The sequence below is a fragment of the Pristiophorus japonicus genome, chromosome 10, assembly GCF_044704955.1.
Source record: "Pristiophorus japonicus isolate sPriJap1 chromosome 10, sPriJap1.hap1, whole genome shotgun sequence".
Taxonomy (NCBI): domain Eukaryota; kingdom Metazoa; phylum Chordata; class Chondrichthyes; family Pristiophoridae; genus Pristiophorus; species Pristiophorus japonicus.
Genome location: NC_091986.1, coordinates 48,956,512 through 48,974,819, shown reverse-complemented (window position 1 = coordinate 48,974,819; position 18,308 = coordinate 48,956,512). Strand labels below are relative to the sequence as shown.

At 45.9% G+C, this 18,308-nt stretch overlaps 1 protein-coding gene and 1 long non-coding RNA gene across 2 annotated transcripts in view; one reads left to right on the top strand and one right to left on the bottom strand.

Moving 5' to 3' along the window:
* The window catches only part of LOC139274985 (collagen alpha-6(IV) chain-like), a 401,423-nt gene that overhangs the window by 316,826 nt on the left and 66,289 nt on the right, over positions 1 to 18,308 (bottom strand). The window lies entirely within an intron of this gene.
* LOC139274988 (uncharacterized) overlaps positions 1 to 18,308 on the top strand; it is an 81,447-nt gene that overhangs the window by 40,172 nt on the left and 22,967 nt on the right. Inside the window, exon 3 of the long non-coding RNA XR_011595644.1 lies at positions 6,845 to 7,055. This is a non-coding gene — a long non-coding RNA (uncharacterized lncRNA). The remainder of the gene's footprint in view (positions 1 to 6,844; positions 7,056 to 18,308) is intronic.

The following is an 18,308-nucleotide window of genomic DNA, read 5'->3' as shown; positions in this document are numbered from 1 at the left end:
AAGCTGCCTCTCGCCATCACACAGCTCTGTGCATTTCAGAAGTCCGGCATCAGCTGTGTGTGCAATCCACGCCTCTTAATTCAAAGTTCTTTCATTTAAATTATCTGATAACTCACATTGTTTTTGTACTGAATTTGAATCCTTCAGCCGAGTCACTCACGTTGCTTCATTCAAATTATTGGAGAATTTGTATTTTCTTAGCGTAAAATTCTTATCCTTGTTTTCAAATCCCTCCATGCCACGCCCCTCCCTATCTCCGTACTCTCTTCCAGCCCTACATTCTTTTGCGATCTCTGCGTTCCTCCAGTTCTGGCCTCTTGCACATCCCCGATTTTAATTACTCCACCATTGCCGGCCGTGCCTTCAGCTGCTTGAGCCTTAAGCTTTTGGAATTCTCTCCCTAAACCTCTCTCTCCTCCTTGAAGATGCTCCTTAAAACCTACCTTTTTGACCATCTGTCCTAATATCTCCTTACCTGGCTTGGTGTTAATTTCTGCCTGATGTATGCTTCTGTGAAGCGGTATGGGACATTATACTACATTAAAGGCATAAGAACATCAGAACATGAGACATAAGAGCAGGAGTAGGACATACGGCCCCTTGAGCCTGCTCCGTCATTCAATGAGATCATGGCTGATCTTTGACCTCAACACTTTCCTGCACTATCCCCATATTCCTTGATACCCTTAGTATCCAAAAGATCTCTGTCTTGAATATACTCAATGACTGAGCATCCATAGTTCTCTGGGGTAGAGAATTCCAAAGATTCACCACCCTCTGAGTGAAGGCCCTAAGCTCTGGAATTCCCTCCCTGAACCTCTCTGCCTCTCTTCCTCCTTTATGACGCTCCTTAAAACCTACCTATTTGACCAAGCTTTAGGGCACCTGTCCTAATATCTCATTATGTGGCTTGGTGTCAAATGTTTTGTCTCATAATACTCCTGTGAAGCGCCTTGGGACCTTTTACTATGTTAAATGCGCTGTATAACTACAAGTTGTTGTTGTTGAAGAAATTTCTCCTCATCTCAGTCCAAAATGGCTGACCCCTTTAACTGAGACTGACCCTCTGGTTCTAGACTCCCCAGCCAGGGGAAACATCCTTCCTGCATCCACACTGTCAAGCCCTGTAAGAATTTTATACGTTTCAAGGCGTATAAAATTTGTTGTCTGTTGTTGTAAAAGGAAGGATGTTGAGGTTTCAGCAGAGTGCAGTTTGAGCGCAGGCAAGCTCTCATGGTTTGGAGAATTCCGGGGAGATTCGGTGAGGAGCAGGTGGTGAATAATCCTTTAGATGGCGAGAGCAGCTTTCGGAATATTCTAGCCACTGGCTGTCATCCACCAGTAATAATTCTGAATTCCTGAGGATAGGAGTCAGCCTGTGTGCACTCAGTATGAGGTCAGTAGGGAATAGTTCTTGTCTCTACTGCTCCGTTAATAATAGCAAGGGATTCGTTAACGTATTTACTCTGCTGCTGGATAAAACTTTTTTACTCTGCCAGATGGAATTATAGAAATTGCACCACAGAAGGAGGCCCATTCAGCCTCATATGTGAAATACTGAGGGAGCGTTGCACTGTCGGAGGTGCAGAACTGAGGGAGTGCTGCACTGTCAGAGGGGCAGTACTGAGGGAGGGCTGCACTGTCGGAGGGACAATACTGAGGGAGTGCTGCACTGTCAGAGGGGCAGTACTGAGGGAGGGCTGCACCGTGAGAGGGGGAGTACTGAAGGAGCGCTGCACTGCCGGAGTGGCTGTACTGAGGGAGTGCTGCAGTGTCAGAGGGGCAGTACTGAGGAAATGCGGCACTGTTAGAGGTGCCATCTTTTGGATGAGATGTTAACTGAGGTTCTGTCTGCTCTCTCAAGTGAACGTAAAAGATCTCACTATTTTGAAGAAGAGCAGGGGTGTTGTTCCTGGTGGCCTAGCCAATATTTATCCCACAATCAACATCACAACTACATGATTATCTAAAATTATCACATTATTGTTTGTGAGAGCTGGCTGTGCGCAAATTGACTGCAGCATTTCCAGCATTACAACAGTGACTGCACTTCGAAAGTACTTAATTAGCTGTAAAGCACTTCACATCCTGAGGATGTGAAAGGGGCTATCGAAATACAAGTCTTTTTTTCATTCTTTACTTGTTGTTCTTTCGTTCTTTCAGTCTCTCATACCTGTCCCAATGCTAGGTCTTCAACTGAAATTATGCAATCTAATCCCATTTACCTCCCCTTTTCCCGTATGTTTTTATATTCTCCCTTTCTAAATTTTTCTCCAACTCTCCTTGAAATGATGTTTCAGTCTCTGCCTGAGTGACCCCTCATGTTAAAACATTCCATGTTCCAATAACCCTGTGTGTGAAAATATTTCTTATCAATTGCCCCTTCATTCTCCCAGTGAGACTCCTTAGTCTGTGCCCCTCTTTACTGATTCACCAACCAGCGGAAATAATATTGTATTATTCACCTCTTAAAACCTCTCAATCTTGAAAACCTTGATGATGGGGGAGAAAACCATCCCGTTAAATACAACTTAACGCAGAAATCATAGAATGATACAGCACAGACGGAGGCCATTCGCCCCATCGGGCTGTGTCGACTCTTTGAGAAGGTTACGAGGTAACCTAACAGAGGTTTTCAAGATGATGAGAGGTTTTGATATAGGGAACAACTATTCCCTCTGGCGAGTGGGTCAATAACTTGAGATCACAGATTTGAAACTATTGGCAAATGATCTAGAGGATGAAAAATGTTTCACTTAGAGAAATGTGAGAATCTGAAACACTCGATCTGAAACGGTGATGGAAGCTGCTTACATCAATCATTTTAAAAGGGAGTTATACAGGTGCTTGAGGATGGGGTACTTAAAGGGTTTACGGACAAAAAGCAGGGATGTGGAACTAAGCACGGCTGCTCTTTCAAAGAGCCAGCACAGGCACGACAGGCCAAATGGCCTCCTTCAGCGCTGCAAGTTTCTATAGTTCTTTGAAAGAGCTATCCAATTAGTCCTACTTCCCCTGCTCTATCCCACAGCCTTGTAAATTCCTCCTTTTTAAGTATTTATCCAATTCCCTTATGAAAGTTATTATTGAATCTGCTTCCACCGCCCTTTCAGGCAGTGCGTCCAGATCACAACAACTCGCTGCGTAAAAAAATGTTTCCTCATCACCCCTCAGATTCTTTTGCCAATTATCTTAAATCTGCGTCCTCTGGTTACTGACCAACTGAACTCCATTGTTTTTAAAACTAGCTAGTCCAGACTTAATCGCCTGTGAACTCTCCAATATGGAAATAATACAAGTGTTTTCAACACTTGCTCCCACACAGCGCAAGGGAATATTTTAGGAAATCAATGATTAATATCGTACATTCCAGCTAGCCAATCTTTGGCTGGTATAGCGTAGGAGGCCCCAGACTTTCAGAAGCTAGGTCTTGTACTTGACCTCTATCAATATTCTACAATGACCTGGTGGATAAAGCTTTGCTTGCAGACGTGACGAAGCGTTTAAACAGAAATCACAATTCCCATACATTGGGGGTCATTCTGACTTTGTGTAACTGTGTAGAATGGAAGATAGTGAATCGGCAGCCCCTTCCACATCTCTCCCCATTTTATTTCCATTCAATTCAAAGGAATTAAATATTGGGAAAGGATGAACACGCTGGGGCTCTTTTGTCTAGAAAAGGGAAGGCTGAGGGGTGACCAAATAGAGGTCTTTAAAATTATGAAGGGGTTCGATAGGGCAGACGTGGAGAAGATATTTCCATTTATGGGGCAGACCAAAACTAGAGGCCATCAATGTAAGATAGTCACGAACAAATCCAATTCAGGAGAAACCTCTTTATCCAGAGAGTGGTGGGAATGTGGAACTCGCTGCCACAGGGAGTGGTTGAGGTGAATAGCATAGATGCATTTAAAGGGAAGCTGGATAAACACAGCACGGAAAAAGGAATAGAAGGATATGCTGATGGGGTGAGATGAAGAAGGGTGGGAGGAGGCTCGTGTGGAGCATAAACTCCAGCATAGACCAGTTGGGCTGAATGGCCTGTTACTGTGCTGTAAATTCTATGAATTAAAGGTCGGGATCGATTGTAAAAAGGGCTGCCACTTCGCTATTGCCTGTGTTGCACTATTGCACAAAATCAAGATCTAGCCCATTGGGATCATTTTCCTCTTCACCCCCCTTGGGGTAATCTGGTTAAGGGGGAACCCTTGCCATTATAGAACTCGCCTGCTTTTCATCGCATTGAAATCTGCAGTTCCATTTGACCAGTTCAGTCTCCTGGGTGATGAAGATAAAAATCTGCCCCATACCTGGTTTACTCTACTCCAGAACATGAAGAGACCATGAAGACACACTTCTCACTTGCAACAGTGGAGGATCAGGTCGCCAACCCTCCAGGATTGCCCCGGAGTCTCCAGAAAGTGAATATTAATCTCCAGGACACTGCTGCGAGCAAACCCCAGGGAAAAATCACAGGGGCGTAAATTTTTTTATGCACTTTTATAATTTTCAGTGAACACATTCATTTATTAGATAAACAAATATTGGAGCTGGGATAGGGCTCTTTGACTGACAGTCAAGAATTATCTGGGTATTGAAGATTCTGTTCACTTTCCAATGGGCCGTGGGGGACGGGGCATTGCGAGGATGGACGTGTTGGGCGGTTAATGGTGGGAGGAAGGGGTGGGGCTGTTGGAGGCGGTGGTGGAGGGGGGGGGTCATGTGATGAAACCTCCACGAATATGTCCCACCAGAGTTGGCGACCCCTAGTACAGGTACTTTTTTCTCAAGTATTACTTACACAGATCGGTGATTTGATATAGACCTTCAGTCAGGATTCTGTGACACTTTCAATGTCAGCTTTCAATCCATGAGAGCAGTATTAGCTCCTCGCTGACCATAGATCAGTCAGGCCTATATTTGTTCACTGTGCAATGTGTCAAATTACAGTTGACATTCCTGTGCCATTGCAACTTAAAGCTGTGTGACAGACATCTCGTCACCATCACACTGACCCAGGTTCACCCTGCCCCCTAGCCCACGCCGGGTCACAGGAGGTCACATTTCCAATGCTCCCTTGGAAAGTTCAAACAGGCACATTTGCATCTTACATTCCTTGGCAGCTTGTATTGGTGACAAATCAACTTAAAAGCTCGTTAGAATGAAATACTGGCTGGGCACGGGATTCATCTCTCTGAATACGCTCAACTCAATTCTGAATTACTAACAACAACTTGCATTTATATAGTGCCTTTGACATAGTAAAGCTTCCTAAGGCATTTCACAGGAGCATTATCAAACAAAATTTGACACCGAGCCACATGAGATATTTGGACAGGTGACAGAGTTAGGTTTTAAGGAGCGTTTTGAAGGTGGAGAGAGAGGTGGGGAGGCGGAGAGTTTTAGGGCGGGAATTCCAGACTTATGGCTGAAGGCACAGCCACCAATGGTGGAGCGATGGAAATCGAAGATGCTCAAGAGGCCACAATTAGAGCAGCGCAGAGATCTTGCGGGGTTGTAGGGTTGGAGGAGGTTACAGAGATGGGGGGAGGCCATGGAGGGATTTTAAAACAAGAATGAGAATTTTAAATTAGCCATTAGATTGATCACTTCTCGCCTATTTCATTGGGTAATTTGAAAGGTGCTCATGTTCAGTAAAACTCTCTCACATCAACCTGTTTACTGCCTGCTTTGCTGCTTCCCAACATTTCAGTGTCAGGAAAATTTGCTTATCATCGATTCCCAGTGAAACTTTGGGAAGAATCCACCCTTTCGCGGGATGCTGCTCAATCATCCTTCAAAATGCACCAGGTCCACCGATAACGTCAACACTTTACTGCAATAAAACATTCATACTTTCTGAACTTCATGACACCTGAACTTTCCCACAGTTCAGTTCTCCGAGTCTTCGCCATCTCCCTTCTGTACAGCCTTGATGTCAGCTCCACTCAGGAGTCATGGCATCAAGTCATTAGTCAATCTAGGGATTGGCCTGCTCAGTGCCTCAATCATTGAGTGGAAGCAAATATACCTCAGAAAGACTGAGATAGTGGGCCTCAAGTTTTGTACCTAGGAGCACTGAATATAGAAACATAGAAACATAGAAATTTACAGCACAGAAGCAGGCCATTTCGGCCCATCGTGTCCGCGCTGGCCGCTGGTCAGCAGTCCTAAAGGTTACATATAAACCTATGAACAATGACGGAAAGGCAAAGAGCACCCAGCCCAACCAGTCCGCCTCACACAACTGCGACACCCTTTACATTCCACCCCAACTGAAGTCATGTGATCTCCTGGGAGAGGCAAGGAGGAAGCAAAGAAGTGATATCTGAATTACTACAACAGAGAGACTGGACAGGTTGGGACTCTTTTCTCTAGAAAGGAGACCTGATAGAGGTCTTTAAAATTATGGAAGCGTTTGATAGGTTGGACGTAGAGAAGATGTTTTCACTTGTGGGGCTGTTCAAAACTATTATAGTCACCAATAAATCCAATAGGGAATTCAGGAGAAACTTCTTTACCCAGAGAGTGGTGAGAATGTGGAATTGTGGTTGAGGCGAATAGCAGAGATGCATTTAAGGGGAAGCTGGATAAACACATGAGGGAGAAAGGAATAGAAGGTTATGCTGATAGGGTGAGATGAAGAGGGGTGGGAGGAGGCTCGTGTGGAGCATAAACACTGACATGGACTTGTTGGGCCGAATGGCCTGTTTCTGTTAATGGCCTGTTTCAGAAATGCTTTGTAATTCAATGCACAAAACATCGGAGGTCATTTTCGTCTGGGTGATTAATCTGATGAGGATCGTCCACCCATTGTCCAATTTCATTCTATTGGTTTCAGGCGGCTTCTACACAGGCTGGAAATCCACTTCACTCGGCAATGAAGATGAAAATCACCAAGTGTTGGTTAGGACACTGTTGAGAATTGCGTGTAGTTCTGAGCACTTCAGTATAGGAGGGATATTGAAGACACAGAAAGGGGATCGTGAAGATTCACTCGAAAAGGTCTAGGATTGAAAGGATACACTTATGAAGAAAGGATCAAAAACATTGTATCCTTTTTTTCCTGAAACCGAGAATATGAAGGGAAGTTTTAATCGAGGTTTGCAAAATTATAAAAAATATCTAAGTTAATAGTGAAAGATTGTTTCCACTGGAAATGAGGGGCACAGCCTGAGGAGTCTCACTGGGAAAATGAAGGGGGGAGTAAGAAGAAATGTTTTCACCCACAGGGTTATTGGAACAGGGAATGTTTTACCACAGGGGCAATTGAGGCTGAAACATCATTTAAAGGGGAACTGGAGAAGAATTTGAAAAGATAGAATATCAAAGGATATGGGGAAATGGGATTATCAGAGTTAACAGCTGCAGTTAAAGAGCTAGCACTGACCCATGCACAATATGCCAAATAGTCTTCTCTGTGCTCTAATTCCTTTGATTCTACAATGCAGCATCCTTGCAGCTTTACAAAATGAAACTGAAGTCAATCTAATTTGCTTCGTCCATTACAACCTCGTTTCCCAATTCCCTGTTTCTAGATCGGGAGAGGATGCAAAGAAAATGGTACTTTAATCAAACTTAATGTTTCACACAAGCAAAAACCCAGAAAGAAAGTGGGGCCGATTTCCCCGAGTTTGGGAAGTTGTCTGTGATTCCCCGAAATCCGTGGTGAGCGGGAGGGTCTCTACCTCATGCACCATGAGCTCAAAGCACAACACAAGAGGAGTATAAAGAAGAGGAAGGTTCGAGTGATCACCCAGCGCACTGTGCCAGATCTCGATATAGTGTGTAGGAATCGGCCTGCAGTATGTGGTGGTTAACCTGCGGATCCGGGGCAAGCTGAGGACCCTTTACATATCTGTGCAGTCGTAGCTTCACTCCGCAGCGATGGCATTCAAGGTCTGGACTGGCCCCAGTCCCACAAATCTTTGCACCACTCTGTAGTAGTGACACAATAGATCCATTTTATGCCAGTGGGCACAAACCTGACTCAAGGGGGAATCACGTTTGTGCCAGAGAAAAGAGAGAAAGAAAGACTTGCATTTACACTTTACAGTCAGTCTAATTTGCTGTTTGTGCAGAAAAAGGCAGATGTCTTTGTCTATATTACAACCGTGACTACACTTGAGAAAGTAATTCATTGGCTGCGAAGTGCTTTGGGACATCCTGAGGAAGTGAAAAGGTACAATGTAAATGCAAGTTCTTCCTTTTTTAAGAAGTGTTTCCAAGTTACTGAGGCCACAGAGATGCTAATATTCAAAGTTCCCGGCCATGTTGATTCTTGTGAGAAGGTTGCGCACACTGCCTGATAAAGGGTGACATTTCGCTAAAGTTCACGTCTCCGTGAATAATGTGGAAGGGACAGACAATATTGTTTTTTTCAAAATGAACCTGATAAGTGAGAGGAGGAAGTCTGGTTAAAAACTGATGGAACAATTAATGTTACGGAGTTAATAGGTTACTGCTCACAGATTCTGCACCACACCCAGGCTCCTCGGGGTCTAAACTTATCATAGCGCCCGTTTTCTGGGCCTAAATGGGCTGCACCGATAACCAATTTAGCAGGCAGGGGTTTTGTGCCTGGTTTCCATAGGATTGGGGCTACTGCTAAATTGGTCGGAGCTATTCCTTTCAGCCGATATTTTCAATACTTCAATGTGGCTCCAGCACCCACTTCAGACCCGGATTGCTAAATTAATTTGCCCTGGTCGGAGTTTGCGTCGATCCCTTTAAAGTGCAATGTGTAATCTCCGACTGGCATTTTCAAGTCTTGAGTAGCCTCACCAGCCAAAAGGGACATCAGGAAGCCCCTCAAAAATGGACCAAAAAGTTGGAAAAGTTTATATTTTGTGGAAAGAAAGACTTGCATTTATATCGTGCCTTTCAAAATATCAGGATGTCTCAAAGCGCTTTACAGCCAATGAAGTACTTTTTGAAGTGTAGACACTGTTGTAATATAGGAAACACAGCAGCCAATTTGTGCACAGCAAGCTCCCACAAACAGAAAAGTGATAATGGCCAGATAGTCAGTTTTAGTGATGTTGATTGAGGGATAAATATTGGCCATTACACCAGGAAGAACTTCCTTGCTCTTCTTTGAAATAGTGCCATGGGATCTTTTACATGCACCCAAGGGGGATTAACATCTCATCTAAAAGATGGCACTTCTGACAGTGCAGCACTCCCTCAGCACTGCCCCTCTGACAGTGCAGGCTCCCTCAGTACCACACTGGGAGTGCAAGCCTGGATTATGGGACTCTAGTCTTTGGAGTGGGGTTGATCCCACAATCTCCTGATTCAGAGATGAGAGTACTGCACTCTGAATCACAGCTGGCATAGCTGGAGTTGGAAGGAAACCATTCATGATTTTGAACACCTCTATCAACAACAATAATAACTTGTATTTATATAGCATTTTTAATGTAAAAAAACATCCCAAGGCATTTCACAAGAGCTTTAGCAAACAGAATTTGACACCAAGCCACGGAAGGAGATATCAAGAGAGATAGGTGACCATAAGCTCTGTTAAAGAGGTAGGTTTTAAGGAGCATCTTAAAGGAGGAGAGAGAGGTAGAGAGTGGAGTGGTTTAGGCAGGGAGTTCCAGAGCTTGGGGCCGAGGCAACAGAAGGCACGGCCACCAATGGTTGAACGATTATAATCAGGGATGCACAAGAGGGCAGAATTAGAGGAGTGCAGACATCTAGGGGGCTTGTGAGGCTGGAGGAGATTACAGAGATAGGGAGGGGTGAGGCCATGGAGGGATTTGAAAACAAGAATGAGAATTTTGAAATTGCTGAACGAGGAACCAATGTAGGTCAGTGAGCACAGGGATGATGGGTGAGCAGGACTTGTTGCGCATTAGAACACGGGCAGCCAAGTTTTGGATCACCTCTAGTTTACGTAGGGTAGAACGTAGGAAGCCAGCCAGGGGTACGTATAGAGGTGCGGATGAGCTGAGGCAGGGGCGGAGACTGGCGATGTTATGGAGGTAGACATAGGCGGTCTTAGTTATGCCGTGCATATGTGGTCGAAAGCTCATTTCAGGCTCAAATATGACACTTACTGGGGAAGAGTAGCTGAGGTGGTTTCCTATTGCCTTCCTCACGGTTTCTATCTTCGGAGAACCTTCTGGGTTAAAGGTGAAAGAGACGCAACCAACCCTTTAAACCCACACTCATTGGACACAAGTTCTGCTCACGGGGCTTCAAGTCAGTATTCAGAGTCGAAGCTCTGGTCCCCACTCACTGGGGTTGAACCCAACATTTTTGACTCGAGGCAGGAGTACAATCCCTGAGCCAGTGGTCACTGCGTCTGAACGCGAGTCTCCCGCGTGATGTCAGCCCACTGTTTAGAGACCATACTGCAGGCTCCACTCACCGGGATATCTAGGCTGGGGCTTGAACCCAAAATTTCTGACTCAGAGCCGGGAATAGTACCTCTGAGCCAAAGGTTTGCTCCAAGATGGGGCGTACCCCCTTGTTTCATTTTGAGCCCAATGACATTAATCATTCCTGGAGTTGCCTGGCGTGCGGACCCTTTTCACTAAATTTAGTGAGCGAAGGAAAATACGCTCCCTCTCGTTCCTCGACCTCAATGTACGCCTGGTCTAAATGCCTCAGAGCTGTCTATTTGAGTCGATGCTGGCAAAGAGTGACTGCATCTATCAGGAAATGGTGGGCACGCTGTCTCTGACTGTCCACACACTGAGCAAAGCTTCCAGCCACCATTACACGCTCTGAATATTATCCCATCCCTTCAAAGTGTTGTTACTCAAGTTTCTGGAATCTTCCGAAGATGTGAATAGTTTTGGAGATGGACTGGTGAAAATGGAAATTTCCCTGTAAGGAGCCATAAACAATGAAGCAGGAGAGGTGACCACAAGTCACTGGCTAACTGCTAGTGGAAGTAATTACTGAATAACTTGCACCCAAGTTCAGCAAACACAGAACCTGTGGAATTATTTAAGAGGGAGTCGAATAATTTCCCATTTTGGGATCGCAGAGAGGGTGAGAGACAGGGAGTGAAACAGAGAGAGAGAGAGAAAGGGAGTGAGGGAGAGAGAGAGGGCGAGAGAAAGAGGGAGAGACAGAGAGGGGGATGGGTGAGTCAGAGACAGAGAGCTAGAGACAGAGAAAGAGAAACAGAGACAGAGAAAGAGAGACAGAGAGAGAGACACACACAGACAGAGAGAGACAGAGACAGAAAGAAAAAGGGGGAAAGAGAGGGGGGAGAGACAGGCAGAGGTAGAAAACTGGTGAGAGAGGGAGAAGGAGACATAGAGAGAGGGAAGAGAGAGAGAGAAAGGGGGAAGAAATAGAGAGCCAGAAAGAGAAACAGTGGGAGAAAGAGACAAGTGGGAGAGCGGCAGAAAGTGGGAGAGAGGGAGAAAGAAAGAGTGAGAGATACAGAGAGAGAAAGAGGGGGAGAAAGAGTTAGAGAGTGAAAGAAGGAGAGAATGCCACGGGCTTGGTTCGGAAAGGAACATCCCGGGCACAGTTCAGCCTGCACGTGGAGGTATCTCATTCCTCCCAGAGTGAGAAGTTGTTTTATACGCTGGGAGCATGTGGTAACTGAAGCGTTAGTCGGGCAGGGGTTTAGGTGATGCACTGTGTTCTATGCACTACCCGTGCCCTAATCTATTTGCTGCAGCACTGGTGTCGGGATGTGGGAGTCTCACTGCAGCCCTAGTATCAGAGTGAATTTGGTGGCAATGTTTATGCTTCGCCTTTTGATCCAAAGCAGATGTCAGTTCAAAATGAAACCCAAATGTTTGGCTGTAAATGTTAATGAGCTTCTAGAAAGTTAAAGGAAGTGTCCATGGGTTATTGGAAAGAAGCTTATCTTGAAGCCTTTCACACTGACAACCCTTCTGTATGTCTCCAGAGGAACCATGCTGATAAGAGCATATAATGTTATCAAAGAAGCCTTGGTTAGTTGAATCACTTTGAACAGTTTATACAATGAGCCTGCTTTGTGACCCTTGACCTTTTGCAGCTGGGTGGGGGAGGGGCACCACGAGTTTCCACAATTAGTTTAACAATGTGTTGGATTATTCTCCCTATCGCTCTGTTCCTCTTCACTGTTTTTCCCTCAATTTTCTCTCTGTAATCCTGTGATTTTTAAAAAAGATATTCTTGTTTGTATTTAATTTTATTCTCATTAAATTCTCCTCAGAGCAGAGAAGGTTGAGAGGAGAATGCCACCAAGTCTCCCTCACCCATCACCCCTCCACTCGCTGACCTACATTGGCCCCCGGTTAAGCCTCGATTCTGGCCTCTTGAGCATCCCTGATTATAATCGCTCAACCACTGGGCCGTGCCTCCTGTTGCCAAAGCTTTAAGCTCTGGAAATACCTCACTAAACCCCTCCGCCTCTCCTCCTTTGAGATGCTCCTTAAAGCCTATCTCTTTTGTCCAAGCTTTTGGTCACCGACGAGATTAGGGCATCTTAAAGGAGGAAAGAGAGGTAGAGAGGGAATTTTAGCGCTTTAGGCCAGTAGTGGATCGATGAAAATCGGGGATGCTCTAGAGTCCAGAATCTCTGGCATGGGTCTTGAACCCACAACCTTCTGACCCACAACCTTCTGACCCACAATCTTCTGACACACAACCTTCTACCCACTGAGCCACGGCTGACATGGAAAACCATCACTGTATTTCGGAGGCTCAGAAGCAAACTGCTGGGAAATCTATAGCTTTGCATGACACAGAGTGTAAACTCTCTCCAAACTGGGACATACCCCACCTATCCAAACTCCTCTGAAGCTGCTCAGCAGAGACACGTCTTAAGGACCTTTGAGCGAGCGCAGGGTTGGGCTGAAATTTAACAAAGCACTGGTGGGCTTCCCACTGATTGTCCAGCCAGGACCTACCCTACGGAGAATTGGTTTTCTGGAGTTGATCCGACATTTACCATCTCAAAACTGGAAAGATGTACAGAGGCCGAACCCCAAGTCATAGGCAACATAAGAAAGCATGGGCCTTATGCTAAACATCCGTAAGACAACGGTCCTCCACCAACCTGTCCTCGCCGCACAGCACTGCCCCCCAGTCATCAAGATCCACAGTGCGACCCTGGACAACGTGGACCATTTCCCATACCTCGGGAGCCTCTTATCAACAAGAGCAGACATTGATGACGAGATTCAACACCGCCTCCAGTGCAGCCTACGGCCACCTGAGGAAAAGAGTGTTTGAAGCCCAGGCCCTCAAATCTGCCACCAAGCTCATGATCTACAGGGCTGTAGTAATACCCGCCCTCCTGTATGGCTCAGAGACATGGCACATGTACAGTAGACACCTCAAGCCGCTGGAGCAATAACACCAACGATGTCTCCGCAAGATCCTGCAAATCCCCTGCGAGGACTTTAGCGTCTTCGACCAGGCCAACATCCCCAGCATTGAAGCACTGACCACACTTGATCAGCTCCGCTGGGCAGGCCACAATGTTCGCATGCCAGACACGAGACTCCCAAAGCAAGCATTCTACTTGGAACTCCTTCATGGCAAATGAGCCAAAGGTGGGCAGAGGAAATGTTAAAGTACACTTTCAAAGCCTCCCTGATAAAGTGCAACATCCCCACTGACACCTGGGAGTCCCTGGCCAAAGACCTCCCTAAGTGGAGGAAGTACATCTGGGAGGGCACTGAGCACCTCGAGTCTCATCGCCAAGGGCATGCAGAAATCAAGCGCAGGCAGCGGAAAGAGCGTGCGGCAAACCTGTCCTACCCACCCTTTCCCTCAACGACTATCTGTCCCACCTGTGACAGGGACTGTAGTTCTCGCATTGGACTGTTCAGCCACCTAAGAACTCATTTTTAGAATGGAAGCAAGTCTTCCTCGATTCCGAGGGACTGCCTATGATGACTGGAAAGATACAATGAAACTCAATACGATTGACATAGAGGTTACCACAACACTTTATGACTTAACTTCATGTGCCAGTTCTTGTTAAACAGACAAATCAGCCTATTTGACATTTGAGTGACTGGATTAAATATCAGGTTGTAATGTGAATTCAGTATCTGTATCAAAACAATTCTCAAAAGAGCCAGCTGGGAAATTCTTAGGAGAATGAATCTCATACAACCTGACTCATTCTGGGGCCAAGACATGTTTAGTCATGACAAATGTTTTTTTCCATCTGTACTCATTAGGTCATGTATGTAGCCATGTTGTCATGGCGTTAGTAAATGCTTTTATATTCAGATTTTTCTTCAAACCTTCTCTATAATGTGAAGACCTCTGGAATACAGCCTAGCCATTTCGTAACAGTTTAAAACATTTTATACATACCTACACTGTGAACTCCCTCGGGACCATCTCATCAAAGCCCATGGATATTCATGGATGGAAACCCCTGGGGAGTGCACCCCAAACCCCTGTGGCCCGCCTTTCAGGTGAGGCTACATACTGGGAGAGCTATTTTGTCTTCAGAACTCCATCACAGTGATTCAATGAGCACCAGGTAGTGTAATGCTTTAATAATGATAATCACCGCTCAAATTGTGGAGCACACAAACGTAACATAACCGACTCATTATCCATTGCACCGAGGGAGCCCCAAACACCTAACTGTTTGGAGACTGCCCCACAGTCCGGTTCCCTTACACTGCTGCTTTCTAAAGTCCTGGAAGCCATTGTTAACATTGAAGCTTCTAGTCTACTCGAGGAATGTTGAAACAGACGAGAAACCACAGAGAAATTATGTTATTATAACAGGTTGGTAGGGTTAACTGGTCTAGTCTGAGGGTCAACCCATTTATCATTAATGGTGCTTGGATCAAAGCCAGGAGTCTATCCCACAGTGAGGGGTCTGTCCCAGAGTAAGGGGTCTATCCCACAGTGAGGGGTCTATCCCACAGTGAGGTGTCTATCCCAGAGTAAGGGGTCTATCCCATAGTGAGGGGTCTGTCCCAGAGTAAGGGGTCTATCCCACAGTGAGGGGTCTATCCCACAATGAGGTGTCTATCCCACAGTGAGGGGTCTGTCCCAGAGTAAGGGGTCTATCCCACAGTGAGGAGTCTACACCACAGTGAGGTGTCTATCCCACAGTGAGGGGTCTATCCCACAATGAGGAGTCTATCCCACAGTGAGGGGTCTGTCCCACAGTGAGGGGTCTGTCCCAGAGTGAGGGGTCTATCCCAGAGTGAGGGGTCTATCCCACAGTGAGGTGTCTATCCCACAGTGTAGTGTCTATCCCACAGTGAGGGGTCTATCCCACAGTGAGGGGTCTATCCCAAATTGTGGTGTCTAACCCAAAGTGAGGGGTCTGTCCCACAGTGAGGGATCTATCCCAGAGCAAGGGGTCTATCCCACAGGGAGGAGTCTATCCCAAAATGAGGAGTCTTTCCCAAAATGAGGTGTCTATTCCACAATGATAGGACTATCCCACAGTGCGGGGTCTATCCCACATTGCGGAGTCTATCCCACAGTTAGGGGTCTATCCCACAGTGAGGAATCTGCCCACAATGAGGGGTCTTTCCCAAAATGAGGCCTCTATCCCACAGTGATGGGTCTCTCCGACAGTTAGCCTATCCCACAGTGAGTCTAGCCCACAGTATTACATAGAGACATAGAAAATAGGTGCAGGAGTAGGCCATTCGGTCCTTCGAGCCTGCATCAACATTCAATAAGATCATGGCTGATCATTCACCTCAGTATCCCTTTCCCGCTTTCTCTCCATGATTCCTTTAGCCGTAAGGGCCATATCTAACTCCCTCTTGAATATATCCAATGAACTGGCTCATTGTGATAGGGAATTCCACAGGTTAACAACTCTCTGAGTGATGAAGTTTCTCCTCATCTCAGTCCTAAATGGCTTACCCCTTATCCTTAGATTATGTTCCCTGGTTCTGGACTTCCCCAACATCGGGAACATTCTTCCTGCATCTAATCTGTCCAGTCCTGTCAGAATTTTATATGTTTCTGTGAGATCCCCTCTCATCCTTCTAAACTTCAGTCGATCCAGTCGATCCAGTCTCTCCTCATATGTCAGTCCTGCCATCCCGGGAATCAGTCTGGTGAACCTTCGCTGCACTCCCTTAATAGCAAGAACATCCTTCCTCAGATTAGGAGACCAAAACTGAACACAATATTCCAGGTGAGGCCTCACTCAGGCCCTGTACAACTGCAGTAAGACCTCCCTGCTCCTATACTCAAATCCCCTAGCTATGAAGGCGAACATACCATTTGCCTTCTTCACCGCCTGCTGTACCTGCATACTAACTTTCAATGACTGATGTACAATGACACCCAGGTCTCGTTGCATCTCCCCTTTTCCTTGTCTGCCGCCATTCAGATAATATTCTGCCTTCGTGTTTTTGCCACCAAAGTGGATAACCTCACAGTTATCCACAATTTACTGCATCTGCCACGCGTTTGCCCACTCACCTAACCTGTCCAAGTTACCCTGCAGCCTTTTAGCGTCCTCCTCACAGCTCACACCGCCACCCAGCTTACTGTCATCTACAAACTTGGAGATATTACACTCAATTCCCTCATCCAAATCATGAATGTATATTGTAAATAGCTGGGGTCCCAGCACTGAGCCCTGCGGCACCCCACTAGTCACTGCCTGCCATTCTGAAAAGGACCCGTTTATCCCGACTCTCTGCTTCCTGTCTGCCAACCAGTTCTCTGTCCACGTCAGTACACTACCCCCAATACCATGTGCTTTAATTTTGCACACCAATCTCTTGTGTGGGATCTTGTCAAAAGCCTTTTGAAAGTCCAAATACACGACATCCACCAGTTCTTCCTTGTCCACTCTACCAGTTACATCCTCATAAAATTGAAGATTTGTCAAGCAGGATTTCCCTTTCATAAATCCATGCTGACTTGGACCGATCCCGTCACTGCTTTCCAAATGTGCTGCCATTTCAACTTTAATAATTGATTCCAACATTTTTCCCACTACCGATGTTAGGCTAACCGGTCCATAATTATCCGTTTTCTCTCTCCCTCCTTTCTTAAAAAGTGGTGTTACATTAGTTACCTTCTAGTCCATAGGAACTGATCCAGAGTCGATAGACTGTTGGAAAATGATCACCAATGCATCCACTATTTCTAGGGCTACTTCCTTAAGTACTCTGGGATGCAGACCATCAGACCCCAGGGATTTATCGATCTTCAATCCCATCAACTTCCCCTACACAATTTCCCGCCTAATAAGGATTTCCTTCAGTTCCTCCTTCTCACTAAATCCTCGGTCTGCTAATATTTCCGGAAGGTTATTTGTGTTTTCATTCGTGAAGACAGAACCAAAGTATTTGTTTAACTGGTCTTCCATTTCTTTGTTCCCCATTATAAATTCAGCTAATCTGACTGCAAGGGATCTACATTTGTTTTCACTAATCTTTTTCGCTTCACATATGTATAGAAGCTTTTGCAGTCAGTTTTTATGTTCCCAGCAAGCTTTCTCTCATGCTCTATTTTCCCCCTCCTAATTAAACGCTTTCATTCTATACCACAGTGAGGGGTCTATCCCACAGTGAGGGGTCTATCCCACAGTGAGGGGTCTATCCCACAGTGAGGGGTCTATCCCACAGTAAGGAGTCTATCCCACAGTAAGGAGTCTATCCCACAGTAAGGAGTCTATCCCACAGTAAGGAGTCTATCCCACAGTGAGGAGTCTGTGCCACAGTGAGGAGTCTGTGCCACAGTGAGGAGTCTATCCCACAGTGAGGGGTCTATCCCAAATTGTGGTGTCTAACCCAAAGTGAGGGGTCTGTCCCACAGTGAGGGATCTATCCCAGAGCAAGGGGTCTATCCCACAGGGAGGAGTCTATCCCAAAATGAGGAGTCTTTCCCAAAATGAGGTGTCTATTCCACAATGATAGGACTATCCCACAGTGCGGGGTCTATCCCACATTGCGGAGTCTATCCCACAGTTAGGGGTCTATCCCACAGTGAGGAATCTGCCCACAATGAGGGGTCTTTCCCAAAATGAGGCCTCTATCCCACAGTGATGGGTCTCTCCGACAGTTAGCCTATCCCACAGTGAGTCTAGCCCACAGTATTACATAGAGACATAGAAAATAGGTGCAGGAGTAGGCCATTCGGTCCTTCGAGCCTGCATCAACATTCAATAAGATCATGGCTGATCATTCACCTCAGTATCCCTTTCCCGCTTTCTCTCCATGATTCCTTTAGCCGTAAGGGCCATATCTAACTCCCTCTTGAATATATCCAATGAACTGGCTCATTGTGATAGGGAATTCCACAGGTTAACAACTCTCTGAGTGATGAAGTTTCTCCTCATCTCAGTCCTAAATGGCTTACCCCTTATCCTTAGATTATGTTCC